This window comes from Schistocerca piceifrons, chromosome 8 (assembly GCF_021461385.2).
Source record: "Schistocerca piceifrons isolate TAMUIC-IGC-003096 chromosome 8, iqSchPice1.1, whole genome shotgun sequence".
NCBI classification, from domain to species: domain Eukaryota; kingdom Metazoa; phylum Arthropoda; class Insecta; order Orthoptera; family Acrididae; genus Schistocerca; species Schistocerca piceifrons.
The window spans coordinates 141,292,176-141,304,698 of NC_060145.1; the positions used below are offsets into that span (position 1 = coordinate 141,292,176).

The 12,523-nt window shown below is 53.4% G+C and overlaps 27 non-coding genes across 27 annotated transcripts; 18 read left to right on the forward strand and 9 right to left on the reverse strand.

The window, feature by feature from the left end:
• Positions 1-430: 430 nt before the first annotated feature.
• On the reverse strand, positions 431-503 carry Trnar-acg. The gene has a single exon. It is a non-coding gene; the product is annotated as a tRNA-Arg (tRNA).
• A 445-nt stretch (positions 504-948) lies between these two features.
• Trnai-uau lies at positions 949-1,040 on the forward strand. The gene is given in 2 exon segments: positions 949-986; positions 1,005-1,040. It is a non-coding gene; the product is annotated as a tRNA-Ile (tRNA).
• Positions 1,041-1,152: 112 nt separating this feature from the next.
• Trnad-guc lies at positions 1,153-1,224 on the forward strand. The gene has a single exon. It is a non-coding gene; the product is annotated as a tRNA-Asp (tRNA).
• A 579-nt stretch (positions 1,225-1,803) lies between these two features.
• Positions 1,804-1,876, reverse strand: Trnar-acg. Its single transcript has one exon. It is a non-coding gene; the product is annotated as a tRNA-Arg (tRNA).
• Positions 1,877-2,321: 445 nt separating this feature from the next.
• Positions 2,322-2,413, forward strand: Trnai-uau. Its single transcript is given in 2 exon segments — positions 2,322-2,359; positions 2,378-2,413. It is a non-coding gene; the product is annotated as a tRNA-Ile (tRNA).
• Positions 2,414-2,524: 111 nt separating this feature from the next.
• On the forward strand, positions 2,525-2,596 carry Trnad-guc. Its single transcript has one exon. It is a non-coding gene; the product is annotated as a tRNA-Asp (tRNA).
• Positions 2,597-3,175: 579 nt separating this feature from the next.
• Positions 3,176-3,248, reverse strand: Trnar-acg. Its single transcript has one exon. It is a non-coding gene; the product is annotated as a tRNA-Arg (tRNA).
• Positions 3,249-3,693: 445 nt separating this feature from the next.
• On the forward strand, positions 3,694-3,785 carry Trnai-uau. Its single transcript is given in 2 exon segments — positions 3,694-3,731; positions 3,750-3,785. It is a non-coding gene; the product is annotated as a tRNA-Ile (tRNA).
• A 111-nt stretch (positions 3,786-3,896) lies between these two features.
• Positions 3,897-3,968, forward strand: Trnad-guc. The gene has a single exon. It is a non-coding gene; the product is annotated as a tRNA-Asp (tRNA).
• Positions 3,969-4,547: 579 nt separating this feature from the next.
• On the reverse strand, positions 4,548-4,620 carry Trnar-acg. The gene has a single exon. It is a non-coding gene; the product is annotated as a tRNA-Arg (tRNA).
• Positions 4,621-5,065: 445 nt separating this feature from the next.
• On the forward strand, positions 5,066-5,157 carry Trnai-uau. Its single transcript is given in 2 exon segments — positions 5,066-5,103; positions 5,122-5,157. It is a non-coding gene; the product is annotated as a tRNA-Ile (tRNA).
• A 112-nt stretch (positions 5,158-5,269) lies between these two features.
• On the forward strand, positions 5,270-5,341 carry Trnad-guc. Its single transcript has one exon. It is a non-coding gene; the product is annotated as a tRNA-Asp (tRNA).
• Positions 5,342-5,920: 579 nt separating this feature from the next.
• Positions 5,921-5,993, reverse strand: Trnar-acg. Its single transcript has one exon. It is a non-coding gene; the product is annotated as a tRNA-Arg (tRNA).
• Positions 5,994-6,438: 445 nt separating this feature from the next.
• On the forward strand, positions 6,439-6,530 carry Trnai-uau. Its single transcript is given in 2 exon segments — positions 6,439-6,476; positions 6,495-6,530. It is a non-coding gene; the product is annotated as a tRNA-Ile (tRNA).
• Positions 6,531-6,641: 111 nt separating this feature from the next.
• On the forward strand, positions 6,642-6,713 carry Trnad-guc. The gene has a single exon. It is a non-coding gene; the product is annotated as a tRNA-Asp (tRNA).
• Positions 6,714-7,292: 579 nt separating this feature from the next.
• Trnar-acg lies at positions 7,293-7,365 on the reverse strand. Its single transcript has one exon. It is a non-coding gene; the product is annotated as a tRNA-Arg (tRNA).
• A 445-nt stretch (positions 7,366-7,810) lies between these two features.
• Trnai-uau lies at positions 7,811-7,902 on the forward strand. The gene is given in 2 exon segments: positions 7,811-7,848; positions 7,867-7,902. It is a non-coding gene; the product is annotated as a tRNA-Ile (tRNA).
• A 112-nt stretch (positions 7,903-8,014) lies between these two features.
• On the forward strand, positions 8,015-8,086 carry Trnad-guc. Its single transcript has one exon. It is a non-coding gene; the product is annotated as a tRNA-Asp (tRNA).
• A 579-nt stretch (positions 8,087-8,665) lies between these two features.
• Trnar-acg lies at positions 8,666-8,738 on the reverse strand. The gene has a single exon. It is a non-coding gene; the product is annotated as a tRNA-Arg (tRNA).
• A 445-nt stretch (positions 8,739-9,183) lies between these two features.
• On the forward strand, positions 9,184-9,275 carry Trnai-uau. The gene is given in 2 exon segments: positions 9,184-9,221; positions 9,240-9,275. It is a non-coding gene; the product is annotated as a tRNA-Ile (tRNA).
• Positions 9,276-9,387: 112 nt separating this feature from the next.
• On the forward strand, positions 9,388-9,459 carry Trnad-guc. The gene has a single exon. It is a non-coding gene; the product is annotated as a tRNA-Asp (tRNA).
• Positions 9,460-10,038: 579 nt separating this feature from the next.
• Positions 10,039-10,111, reverse strand: Trnar-acg. Its single transcript has one exon. It is a non-coding gene; the product is annotated as a tRNA-Arg (tRNA).
• Positions 10,112-10,556: 445 nt separating this feature from the next.
• Positions 10,557-10,648, forward strand: Trnai-uau. Its single transcript is given in 2 exon segments — positions 10,557-10,594; positions 10,613-10,648. It is a non-coding gene; the product is annotated as a tRNA-Ile (tRNA).
• A 111-nt stretch (positions 10,649-10,759) lies between these two features.
• Trnad-guc lies at positions 10,760-10,831 on the forward strand. The gene has a single exon. It is a non-coding gene; the product is annotated as a tRNA-Asp (tRNA).
• Positions 10,832-11,410: 579 nt separating this feature from the next.
• Positions 11,411-11,483, reverse strand: Trnar-acg. The gene has a single exon. It is a non-coding gene; the product is annotated as a tRNA-Arg (tRNA).
• Positions 11,484-11,928: 445 nt separating this feature from the next.
• On the forward strand, positions 11,929-12,020 carry Trnai-uau. The gene is given in 2 exon segments: positions 11,929-11,966; positions 11,985-12,020. It is a non-coding gene; the product is annotated as a tRNA-Ile (tRNA).
• A 112-nt stretch (positions 12,021-12,132) lies between these two features.
• On the forward strand, positions 12,133-12,204 carry Trnad-guc. The gene has a single exon. It is a non-coding gene; the product is annotated as a tRNA-Asp (tRNA).
• The last annotated feature ends 319 nt before the right edge of the window (positions 12,205-12,523 follow it).

Sequence of the window (12,523 nt, forward strand, 5' to 3'; positions counted from 1 at the left end):
CTCACAGGGTTTGCCGTCGACGCTGAATCAGCGCACCCCAGGATTAATGATCGAGCTCGAAGCACCCAAGAAAAAGAATAATTTTAGCAGAGCGTGGTTTCGATCCACGGACCTCTGGGTTATGGGCCCAGCACGCTTCCACTGCGCCACTCTGCTGTGCGGACAGATGCGCGCTCTTCGGTGCGTGACATGGGACACTTGGAAAAGCGTTGTCTGCGTCGCCTACCGTTTAATTAACTGCGTAGCATCTGCCAGCTTGACTTGTCTCGACTTTGCTCGACTGACGCTACGCTGACGCTTGCACGAAGCGATATTTACCGCGATCGTCTCGAGATGCAGCTGCGAGATGCTCAGGATTAACATTGCACTCCACGAAGGTGGAGACATTCGAATGCACTGCCTAGCTACGCGCCCGCAACTAACAAAATGCCGACCCTGCCAGGATTCGAACCTGGAATCTTCTGATCCGTAGTCAGACGCGTTATCCGTTGCGCCACAGGGCCACTGTTCGCGTTTTCTGCTACGAGGCGGGTGCACATCGCAAAGCAACGTGTTCTCCGTGGCTCGACAATTGCATGTCATCCACTGACAACGGCGGCGCGGCCACTCTGGTCTTCGGCACTCTGCAGGGAGCTGCCACCAAGGAAGGCATCTCTCCTCCTGCTGCTCGGCCACGGAGCGCCTGCACAGCTTAGAGCTTGCCACAGATCTGCCGTCGCTGATGGACAGGTAGCGGAATGCAAGGCGGCCGTTTTTTTGCATTTTTTCGGTGATGACAAGCGGTTGACATGCTTGTAAGTGTAGCATATAAAACAAGAATCGTATGAAGCATTCGTAGACAGGTGCTAACGTCGCAGTATGGCCGCAGGTGACGGTCGTATGACGGGTCTGTAGCCACAACAGGTTGGCATCAAAGTGAATACCGCTAACTGTAAGCACTGTGCTGTAGCCCCAGTGGCGCAATTGGTTAGCGCACGGTACTTATAAGGCAGTAGCCGTGAGCAATGCCGGGGTTGTGAGTTCGAGCCTCACCTGGGGCATACTTTTATTTCGTAGCAGCTGACTATGGAAGCATCGGGACGCTAGATTTGAGATGCATCACGTACCTGAGAGACCATAAATGTGCGTGCACTGTAGTCAACGACTGCGTGTTCCTCGGTAGTATAGTGGTTAGTATCCCCGCCTGTCACGCGGGAGACCGGGGTTCGATTCCCCGCCGGGGAGGTGCGATTTTTATATCGCGAAGGTTGCACATGTGGCCCGAAAAAGCATTACCGTTGTGATCAAGGAATGTAATTGCTAAAAAATCGTAAGAAAGTCTGCGTCTTAGGAAGTGTTTCTCGTATTCTGCACACGACGTCGTCGTTTCACAACTCACAGGGTTTGCCGTCGACGCTGAATCAGCGCACCCCAGGATTAATGATCGAGCTCGAAGCACCCAAGAAAAAGAATAATTTTAGCAGAGCGTGGTTTCGATCCACGGACCTCTGGGTTATGGGCCCAGCACGCTTCCACTGCGCCACTCTGCTGTGCGGACAGATGCGCGCTCTTCGGTGCGTGACATGGGACACTTGGAAAAGCGTTGTCTGCGTCGCCTACCGTTTAATTAACTGCGTAGCATCTGCCAGCTTGACTTGTCTCGACTTTGCTCGACTGACGCTACGCTGACGCTTGCACGAAGCGATATTTACCGCGATCGTCTCGAGATGCAGCTGCGAGATGCTCAGGATTAACATTGCACTCCACGAAGGTGGAGACATTCGAATGCACTGCCTAGCTACGCGCCCGCAACTAACAAAATGCCGACCCTGCCAGGATTCGAACCTGGAATCTTCTGATCCGTAGTCAGACGCGTTATCCGTTGCGCCACAGGGCCACTGTTCGCGTGCTGTGCTACCAGGCGGGTGCACATCGCAAAGCAACGTGATCTCCGTGGCTCGACAATTGCATGTCATCCACTGACAACGGCGGCGCGGCCACTCTGGTCTTCGGCACTCTGCAGGGAGCTGCCACCAAGGAAGGCATCTCTCCTCCTGCTGCTCGGCCACGGAGCGCCTGCACAGCTTAGAGCTTGCCACAGATCTGCCGTCGCTGATGGACAGGTAGCGGAATGCAAGGCGGCCGTTTTTTTGCATTTTTTCGGTGATGACAAGCGGTTGACATGCTTGTAAGTGTAGCATATAAAACAAGAATCGTATGAAGCATTCGTAGACAGGTGCTAACGTCGCAGTATGGCCGCAGGTGACGGTCGTATGACGGGTCTGTAGCCACAACAGGTTGGCATCAAAGTGAATACCGCTAACTGTAAGCACTGTGCTGTAGCCCCAGTGGCGCAATTGGTTAGCGCACGGTACTTATAAGGCAGTAGCCGTGAGCAATGCCGGGGTTGTGAGTTCGAGCCTCACCTGGGGCATACTTTTATTTCGTAGCAGCTGACTATGGAAGCATCGGGACGCTAGGTTTGAGATGTATCGCGTACATGAGAACCATAAATGTGCGTGCACTGTAGACAAGGACTGCGTGTTCCTCGATAGTATAGTGGTTAGTATCCCCGCCTGTCACGCGGGTGACCGGGGTTCGATTCCCCGCCGGGGAGGCGCGATTTTTATATCGCGAAGGTTGCACATGTGGCCCGAAAAAGCATTACCGTTGTGATCAAGGAATGTAATTGCTAAAAAATCGTAAGAAAGTCTGCGTCTTAGGAAGTGTTTCTCGTATTCTGCACACGACGTCGTCGTTTCACAACTCACAGGGTTTGCCGTCGACGCTGAATCAGCGCACCCCAGGATTAATGATCGAGCTCGAAGCACCCAAGAAAAAGAATAATTTTAGCAGAGCGTGGTTTCGATCCACGGACCTCTGGGTTATGGGCCCAGCACGCTTCCACTGCGCCACTCTGCTGTGCGGACAGATGCGCGCTCTTCGGTGCGTGACATGGGACACTTGGAAAAGCGTTGTCTGCGTCGCCTACCGTTTAATTAACTGCGTAGCATCTGCCAGCTTGACTTGTCTCGACTTTGCTCGACTGACGCTACGCTGACGCTTGCACGAAGCGATATTTACCGCGATCGTCTCGAGATGCAGCTGCGAGATGCTCAGGATTAACATTGCACTCCACGAAGGTGGAGACATTCGAATGCACTGCCTAGCTACGCGCCCGCAACTAACAAAATGCCGACCCTGCCAGGATTCGAACCTGGAATCTTCTGATCCGTAGTCAGACGCGTTATCCGTTGCGCCACAGGGCCACTGTTCGCGTGCTGTGCTACCAGGCGGGTGCACATCGCAAAGCAACGTGATCTCCGTGGCTCGACAATTGCATGTCATCCACTGACAACGGCGGCGCGGCCACTCTGGTCTTCGGCACTCTGCAGGGAGCTGCCACCAAGGAAGGCATCTCTCCTCCTGCTGCTCGGCCACGGAGCGCCTGCACAGCTTAGAGCTTGCCACAGATCTGCCGTCGCTGATGGACAGGTAGCGGAATGCAAGGCGGCCGTTTTTTTGCATTTTTTCGGTGATGACAAGCGGTTGACATGCTTGTAAGTGTAGCATATAAAACAAGAATCGTATGAAGCATTCGTAGACAGGTGCTAACGTCGCAGTATGGCCGCAGGTGACGGTCGTATGACGGGTCTGTAGCCACAACAGGTTGGCATCAAAGTGAATACCGCTAACTGTAAGCACTGTGCTGTAGCCCCAGTGGCGCAATTGGTTAGCGCACGGTACTTATAAGGCAGTAGCCGTGAGCAATGCCGGGGTTGTGAGTTCGAGCCTCACCTGGGGCATACTTTTATTTCGTAGCAGCTGACTATGGAAGCATCGGGACGCTAGGTTTGAGATGTATCGCGTACATGAGAACCATAAATGTGCGTGCACTGTAGACAAGGACTGCGTGTTCCTCGATAGTATAGTGGTTAGTATCCCCGCCTGTCACGCGGGTGACCGGGGTTCGATTCCCCGCCGGGGAGGCGCGATTTTTATATCGCGAAGGTTGCACATGTGGCCCGAAAAAGCATTACCGTTGTGATCAAGGAATGTAATTGCTAAAAAATCGTAAGAAAGTCTGCGTCTTAGGAAGTGTTTCTCGTATTCTGCACACGACGTCGTCGTTTCACAACTCACAGGGTTTGCCGTCGACGCTGAATCAGCGCACCCCAGGATTAATGATCGAGCTCGAAGCACCCAAGAAAAAGAATAATTTTAGCAGAGCGTGGTTTCGATCCACGGACCTCTGGGTTATGGGCCCAGCACGCTTCCACTGCGCCACTCTGCTGTGCGGACAGATGCGCGCTCTTCGGTGCGTGACATGGGACACTTGGAAAAGCGTTGTCTGCGTCGCCTACCGTTTAATTAACTGCGTAGCATCTGCCAGCTTGACTTGTCTCGACTTTGCTCGACTGACGCTACGCTGACGCTTGCACGAAGCGATATTTACCGCGATCGTCTCGAGATGCAGCTGCGAGATGCTCAGGATTAACATTGCACTCCACGAAGGTGGAGACATTCGAATGCACTGCCTAGCTACGCGCCCGCAACTAACAAAATGCCGACCCTGCCAGGATTCGAACCTGGAATCTTCTGATCCGTAGTCAGACGCGTTATCCGTTGCGCCACAGGGCCACTGTTCGCGTTTTCTGCTACGAGGCGGGTGCACATCGCAAAGCAACGTGTTCTCCGTGGCTCGACAATTGCATGTCATCCACTGACAACGGCGGCGCGGCCACTCTGGTCTTCGGCACTCTGCAGGGAGCTGCCACCAAGGAAGGCATCTCTCCTCCTGCTGCTCGGCCACGGAGCGCCTGCACAGCTTAGAGCTTGCCACAGATCTGCCGTCGCTGATGGACAGGTAGCGGAATGCAAGGCGGCCGTTTTTTTGCATTTTTTCGGTGATGACAAGCGGTTGACATGCTTGTAAGTGTAGCATATAAAACAAGAATCGTATGAAGCATTCGTAGACAGGTGCTAACGTCGCAGTATGGCCGCAGGTGACGGTCGTATGACGGGTCTGTAGCCACAACAGGTTGGCATCAAAGTGAATACCGCTAACTGTAAGCACTGTGCTGTAGCCCCAGTGGCGCAATTGGTTAGCGCACGGTACTTATAAGGCAGTAGCCGTGAGCAATGCCGGGGTTGTGAGTTCGAGCCTCACCTGGGGCATACTTTTATTTCGTAGCAGCTGACTATGGAAGCATCGGGACGCTAGATTTGAGATGCATCACGTACCTGAGAGACCATAAATGTGCGTGCACTGTAGTCAACGACTGCGTGTTCCTCGGTAGTATAGTGGTTAGTATCCCCGCCTGTCACGCGGGAGACCGGGGTTCGATTCCCCGCCGGGGAGGTGCGACTTTTATATCGCGAAGGTTGCACATGTGGCCCGAAAAAGCATTACCGTTGTGATCAAGGAATGTAATTGCTAAAAAATCGTAAGAAAGTCTGCGTCTTAGGAAGTGTTTCTCGTATTCTGCACACGACGTCGTCGTTTCACAACTCACAGGGTTTGCCGTCGACGCTGAATCAGCGCACCCCAGGATTAATGATCGAGCTCGAAGCACCCAAGAAAAAGAATAATTTTAGCAGAGCGTGGTTTCGATCCACGGACCTCTGGGTTATGGGCCCAGCACGCTTCCACTGCGCCACTCTGCTGTGCGGACAGATGCGCGCTCTTCGGTGCGTGACATGGGACACTTGGAAAAGCGTTGTCTGCGTCGCCTACCGTTTAATTAACTGCGTAGCATCTGCCAGCTTGACTTGTCTCGACTTTGCTCGACTGACGCTACGCTGACGCTTGCACGAAGCGATATTTACCGCGATCGTCTCGAGATGCAGCTGCGAGATGCTCAGGATTAACATTGCACTCCACGAAGGTGGAGACATTCGAATGCACTGCCTAGCTACGCGCCCGCAACTAACAAAATGCCGACCCTGCCAGGATTCGAACCTGGAATCTTCTGATCCGTAGTCAGACGCGTTATCCGTTGCGCCACAGGGCCACTGTTCGCGTTCTGTGCTACCAGGCGGGTGCACATCGCAAAGCAACGTGATCTCCGTGGCTCGACAATTGCATGTCATCCACTGACAACGGCGGCGCGGCCACTCTGGTCTTCGGCACTCTGCAGGGAGCTGCCACCAAGGAAGGCATCTCTCCTCCTGCTGCTCGGCCACGGAGCGCCTGCACAGCTTAGAGCTTGCCACAGATCTGCCGCCGCTGATGGACAGGTAGCGGAATGCAAGGCGGCCGTTTTTTTGCATTTTTTCGGTGATGACAAGCGGTTGACATGCTTGTAAGTGTAGCATATAAAACAAGAATCGTATGAAGCATTCGTAGACAGGTGCTAACGTCGCAGTATGGCCGCAGGTGACGGTCGTATGACGGGTCTGTAGCCACAACAGGTTGGCATCAAAGTGAATACCGCTAACTGTAAGCACTGTGCTGTAGCCCCAGTGGCGCAATTGGTTAGCGCACGGTACTTATAAGGCAGTAGCCGTGAGCAATGCCGGGGTTGTGAGTTCGAGCCTCACCTGGGGCATACTTTTATTTCGTAGCAGCTGACTATGGAAGCATCGGGACGCTAGGTTTGAGATGTATCGCGTACATGAGAACCATAAATGTGCGTGCACTGTAGAAAAGGACTGCGTGTTCCTCGATAGTATAGTGGTTAGTATCCCCGCCTGTCACGCGGGAGACCGGGGTTCGATTCCCCGCCGGGGAGGTGCGATTTTTATATCGCGAAGGTTGCACATGTGGCCCGAAAAAGCATTACCGTTGTGATCAAGGAATGTAATTGCTAAAAAATCGTAAGAAAGTCTGCGTCTTAGGAAGTGTTTCTCGTATTCTGCACACGACGTCGTCGTTTCACAACTCACAGGGTTTGCCGTCGACGCTGAATCAGCGCACCCCAGGATTAATGATCGAGCTCGAAGCACCCAAGAAAAAGAATAATTTTAGCAGAGCGTGGTTTCGATCCACGGACCTCTGGGTTATGGGCCCAGCACGCTTCCACTGCGCCACTCTGCTGTGCGGACAGATGCGCGCTCTTCGGTGCGTGACATGGGACACTTGGAAAAGCGTTGTCTGCGTCGCCTACCGTTTAATTAACTGCGTAGCATCTGCCAGCTTGACTTGTCTCGACTTTGCTCGACTGACGCTACGCTGACGCTTGCACGAAGCGATATTTACCGCGATCGTCTCGAGATGCAGCTGCGAGATGCTCAGGATTAACATTGCACTCCACGAAGGTGGAGACATTCGAATGCACTGCCTAGCTACGCGCCCGCAACTAACAAAATGCCGACCCTGCCAGGATTCGAACCTGGAATCTTCTGATCCGTAGTCAGACGCGTTATCCGTTGCGCCACAGGGCCACTGTTCGCGTGCTGTGCTACCAGGCGGGTGCACATCGCAAAGCAACGTGATCTCCGTGGCTCGACAATTGCATGTCATCCACTGACAACGGCGGCGCGGCCACTCTGGTCTTCGGCACTCTGCAGGGAGCTGCCACCAAGGAAGGCATCTCTCCTCCTGCTGCTCGGCCACGGAGCGCCTGCACAGCTTAGAGCTTGCCACAGATCTGCCGTCGCTGATGGACAGGTAGCGGAATGCAAGGCGGCCGTTTTTTTGCATTTTTTCGGTGATGACAAGCGGTTGACATGCTTGTAAGTGTAGCATATAAAACAAGAATCGTATGAAGCATTCGTAGACAGGTGCTAACGTCGCAGTATGGCCGCAGGTGACGGTCGTATGACGGGTCTGTAGCCACAACAGGTTGGCATCAAAGTGAATACCGCTAACTGTAAGCACTGTGCTGTAGCCCCAGTGGCGCAATTGGTTAGCGCACGGTACTTATAAGGCAGTAGCCGTGAGCAATGCCGGGGTTGTGAGTTCGAGCCTCACCTGGGGCATACTTTTATTTCGTAGCAGCTGACTATGGAAGCATCGGGACGCTAGATTTGAGATGCATCACGTACCTGAGAGACCATAAATGTGCGTGCACTGTAGTCAACGACTGCGTGTTCCTCGGTAGTATAGTGGTTAGTATCCCCGCCTGTCACGCGGGAGACCGGGGTTCGATTCCCCGCCGGGGAGGTGCGATTTTTATATCGCGAAGGTTGCACATGTGGCCCGAAAAAGCATTACCGTTGTGATCAAGGAATGTAATTGCTAAAAAATCGTAAGAAAGTCTGCGTCTTAGGAAGTGTTTCTCGTATTCTGCACACGACGTCGTCGTTTCACAACTCACAGGGTTTGCCGTCGACGCTGAATCAGCGCACCCCAGGATTAATGATCGAGCTCGAAGCACCCAAGAAAAAGAATAATTTTAGCAGAGCGTGGTTTCGATCCACGGACCTCTGGGTTATGGGCCCAGCACGCTTCCACTGCGCCACTCTGCTGTGCGGACAGATGCGCGCTCTTCGGTGCGTGACATGGGACACTTGGAAAAGCGTTGTCTGCGTCGCCTACCGTTTAATTAACTGCGTAGCATCTGCCAGCTTGACTTGTCTCGACTTTGCTCGACTGACGCTACGCTGACGCTTGCACGAAGCGATATTTACCGCGATCGTCTCGAGATGCAGCTGCGAGATGCTCAGGATTAACATTGCACTCCACGAAGGTGGAGACATTCGAATGCACTGCCTAGCTACGCGCCCGCAACTAACAAAATGCCGACCCTGCCAGGATTCGAACCTGGAATCTTCTGATCCGTAGTCAGACGCGTTATCCGTTGCGCCACAGGGCCACTGTTCGCGTGCTGTGCTACCAGGCGGGTGCACATCGCAAAGCAACGTGATCTCCGTGGCTCGACAATTGCATGTCATCCACTGACAACGGCGGCGCGGCCACTCTGGTCTTCGGCACTCTGCAGGGAGCTGCCACCAAGGAAGGCATCTCTCCTCCTGCTGCTCGGCCACGGAGCGCCTGCACAGCTTAGAGCTTGCCACAGATCTGCCGTCGCTGATGGACAGGTAGCGGAATGCAAGGCGGCCGTTTTTTTGCATTTTTTCGGTGATGACAAGCGGTTGACATGCTTGTAAGTGTAGCATATAAAACAAGAATCGTATGAAGCATTCGTAGACAGGTGCTAACGTCGCAGTATGGCCGCAGGTGACGGTCGTATGACGGGTGTGTAGCCACAACAGGTTGGCATCAAAGTGAATACCGCTAACTGTAAGCACTGTGCTGTAGCCCCAGTGGCGCAATTGGTTAGCGCACGGTACTTATAAGGCAGTAGCCGTGAGCAATGCCGGGGTTGTGAGTTCGAGCCTCACCTGGGGCATACTTTTATTTCGTAGCAGCTGACTATGGAAGCATCGGGACGCTAGATTTGAGATGCATCACGTACCTGAGAGACCATAAATGTGCGTGCACTGTAGTCAACGACTGCGTGTTCCTCGGTAGTATAGTGGTTAGTATCCCCGCCTGTCACGCGGGAGACCGGGGTTCGATTCCCCGCCGGGGAGGTGCGATTTTTATATCGCGAAGGTTGCACATGTGGCCCGAAAAAGCATTACCGTTGTGATCAAGGAATGTAATTGCTAAAAAATCGTAAGAAAGTCTGCGTCTTAGGAAGTGTTTCTCGTATTCTGCACACGACGTCGTCGTTTCACAACTCACAGGGTTTGCCGTCGACGCTGAATCAGCGCACCCCAGGATTAATGATCGAGCTCGAAGCACCCAAGAAAAAGAATAATTTTAGCAGAGCGTGGTTTCGATCCACGGACCTCTGGGTTATGGGCCCAGCACGCTTCCACTGCGCCACTCTGCTGTGCGGACAGATGCGCGCTCTTCGGTGCGTGACATGGGACACTTGGAAAAGCGTTGTCTGCGTCGCCTACCGTTTAATTAACTGCGTAGCATCTGCCAGCTTGACTTGTCTCGACTTTGCTCGACTGACGCTACGCTGACGCTTGCACGAAGCGATATTTACCGCGATCGTCTCGAGATGCAGCTGCGAGATGCTCAGGATTAACATTGCACTCCACGAAGGTGGAGACATTCGAATGCACTGCCTAGCTACGCGCCCGCAACTAACAAAATGCCGACCCTGCCAGGATTCGAACCTGGAATCTTCTGATCCGTAGTCAGACGCGTTATCCGTTGCGCCACAGGGCCACTGTTCGCGTGCTGTGCTACCAGGCGGGTGCACATCGCAAAGCAACGTGATCTCCGTGGCTCGACAATTGCATGTCATCCACTGACAACGGCGGCGCGGCCACTCTGGTCTTCGGCACTCTGCAGGGAGCTGCCACCAAGGAAGGCATCTCTCCTCCTGCTGCTCGGCCACGGAGCGCCTGCACAGCTTAGAGCTTGCCACAGATCTGCCGTCGCTGATGGACAGGTAGCGGAATGCAAGGCGGCCGTTTTTTTGCATTTTTTCGGTGATGACAAGCGGTTGACATGCTTGTAAGTGTAGCATATAAAACAAGAATCGTATGAAGCATTCGTAGACAGGTGCTAACGTCGCAGTATGGCCGCAGGTGACGGTCGTATGACGGGTGTGCAGCCACAACAGGTTGGCATCAAAGTGAATACCGCTAACTGTAAGCACTGTGCTGTAGCCCCAGTGGCGCAATTGGTTAGCGCACGGTACTTATAAGGCAGTAGCCGTGAGCAATGCCGGGGTTGTGAGTTCGAGCCTCACCTGGGGCATACTTTTATTTCGTAGCAGCTGACTATGGAAGCATCGGGACGCTAGGTTTGAGATGTATCGCGTACATGAGAACCATAAATGTGCGTGCACTGTAGACAAGGACTGCGTGTTCCTCGATAGTATAGTGGTTAGTATCCCCGCCTGTCACGCGGGAGACCGGGGTTCGATTCCCCGCCGGGGAGGTGCGATTTTTATATCGCGAAGGTTGCACATGTGGCCCGAAAAAGCATTACCGTTGTGATCAAGGAATGTAATTGCTAAAAAATCGTAAGAAAGTCTGCGTCTTAGGAAGTGTTTCTCGTATTCTGCACACGACGTCGTCGTTTCACAACTCACAGGGTTTGCCGTCGACGCTGAATCAGCGCACCCCAGGATTAATGATCGAGCTCGAAGCACCCAAGAAAAAGAATAATTTTAGCAGAGCGTGGTTTCGATCCACGGACCTCTGGGTTATGGGCCCAGCACGCTTCCACTGCGCCACTCTGCTGTGCGGACAGATGCGCGCTCTTCGGTGCGTGACATGGGACACTTGGAAAAGCGTTGTCTGCGTCGCCTACCGTTTAATTAACTGCGTAGCATCTGCCAGCTTGACTTGTCTCGACTTTGCTCGACTGACGCTACGCTGACGCTTGCACGAAGCGATATTTACCGCGATCGTCTCGAGATGCAGCTGCGAGATGCTCAGGATTAACATTGCACTCCACGAAGGTGGAGACATTCGAATGCACTGCCTAGCTACGCGCCCGCAACTAACAAAATGCCGACCCTGCCAGGATTCGAACCTGGAATCTTCTGATCCGTAGTCAGACGCGTTATCCGTTGCGCCACAGGGCCACTGTTCGCGTGCTGTGCTACCAGGCGGGTGCACATCGCAAAGCAACGTGATCTCCGTGGCTCGACAATTGCATGTCATCCACTGACAACGGCGGCGCGGCCACTCTGGTCTTCGGCACTCTGCAGGGAGCTGCCACCAAGGAAGGCATCTCTCCTCCTGCTGCTCGGCCACGGAGCGCCTGCACAGCTTAGAGCTTGCCACAGATCTGCCGTCGCTGATGGACAGGTAGCGGAATGCAAGGCGGCCGTTTTTTTGCATTTTTTCGGTGATGACAAGCGGTTGACATGCTTGTAAGTGTAGCATATAAAACAAGAATCGTATGAAGCATTCGTAGACAGGTGCTAACGTCGCAGTATGGCCGCAGGTGACGGTCGTATGACGGGTGTGTAGCCACAACAGGTTGGCATCAAAGTGAATACCGCTAACTGTAAGCACTGTGCTGTAGCCCCAGTGGCGCAATTGGTTAGCGCACGGTACTTATAAGGCAGTAGCCGTGAGCAATGCCGGGGTTGTGAGTTCGAGCCTCACCTGGGGCATACTTTTATTTCGTAGCAGCTGACTATGGAAGCATCGGGACGCTAGATTTGAGATGCATCACGTACCTGAGAGACCATAAATGTGCGTGCACTGTAGTCAACGACTGCGTGTTCCTCGGTAGTATAGTGGTTAGTATCCCCGCCTGTCACGCGGGAGACCGGGGTTCGATTCCCCGCCGGGGAGGTGCGATTTTTATATCGCGAAGGTTGCACATGTGGCCCGAAAAAGCATTACCGTTGTGATCAAGGAATGTAATTGCTAAAAAATCGTAAGAAAGTCTGCGTCTTAGGAAGTGTTTCTCGTATTCTGCACACGACGTCGTCGTTTCACAACTCACAGGGTTTGCCGTCGACGCTGAATCAGCGCACCCCAGGATTAATGATCGAGCTCGAAGCACCCAAGAAAAAGAATAATTTTAGCAGAGCGTGGTTTCGATCCACGGACCTCTGGGTTATGGGCCCAGCACGCTTCCACTGCGCCACTCTGCTGTGCGGACAGATGC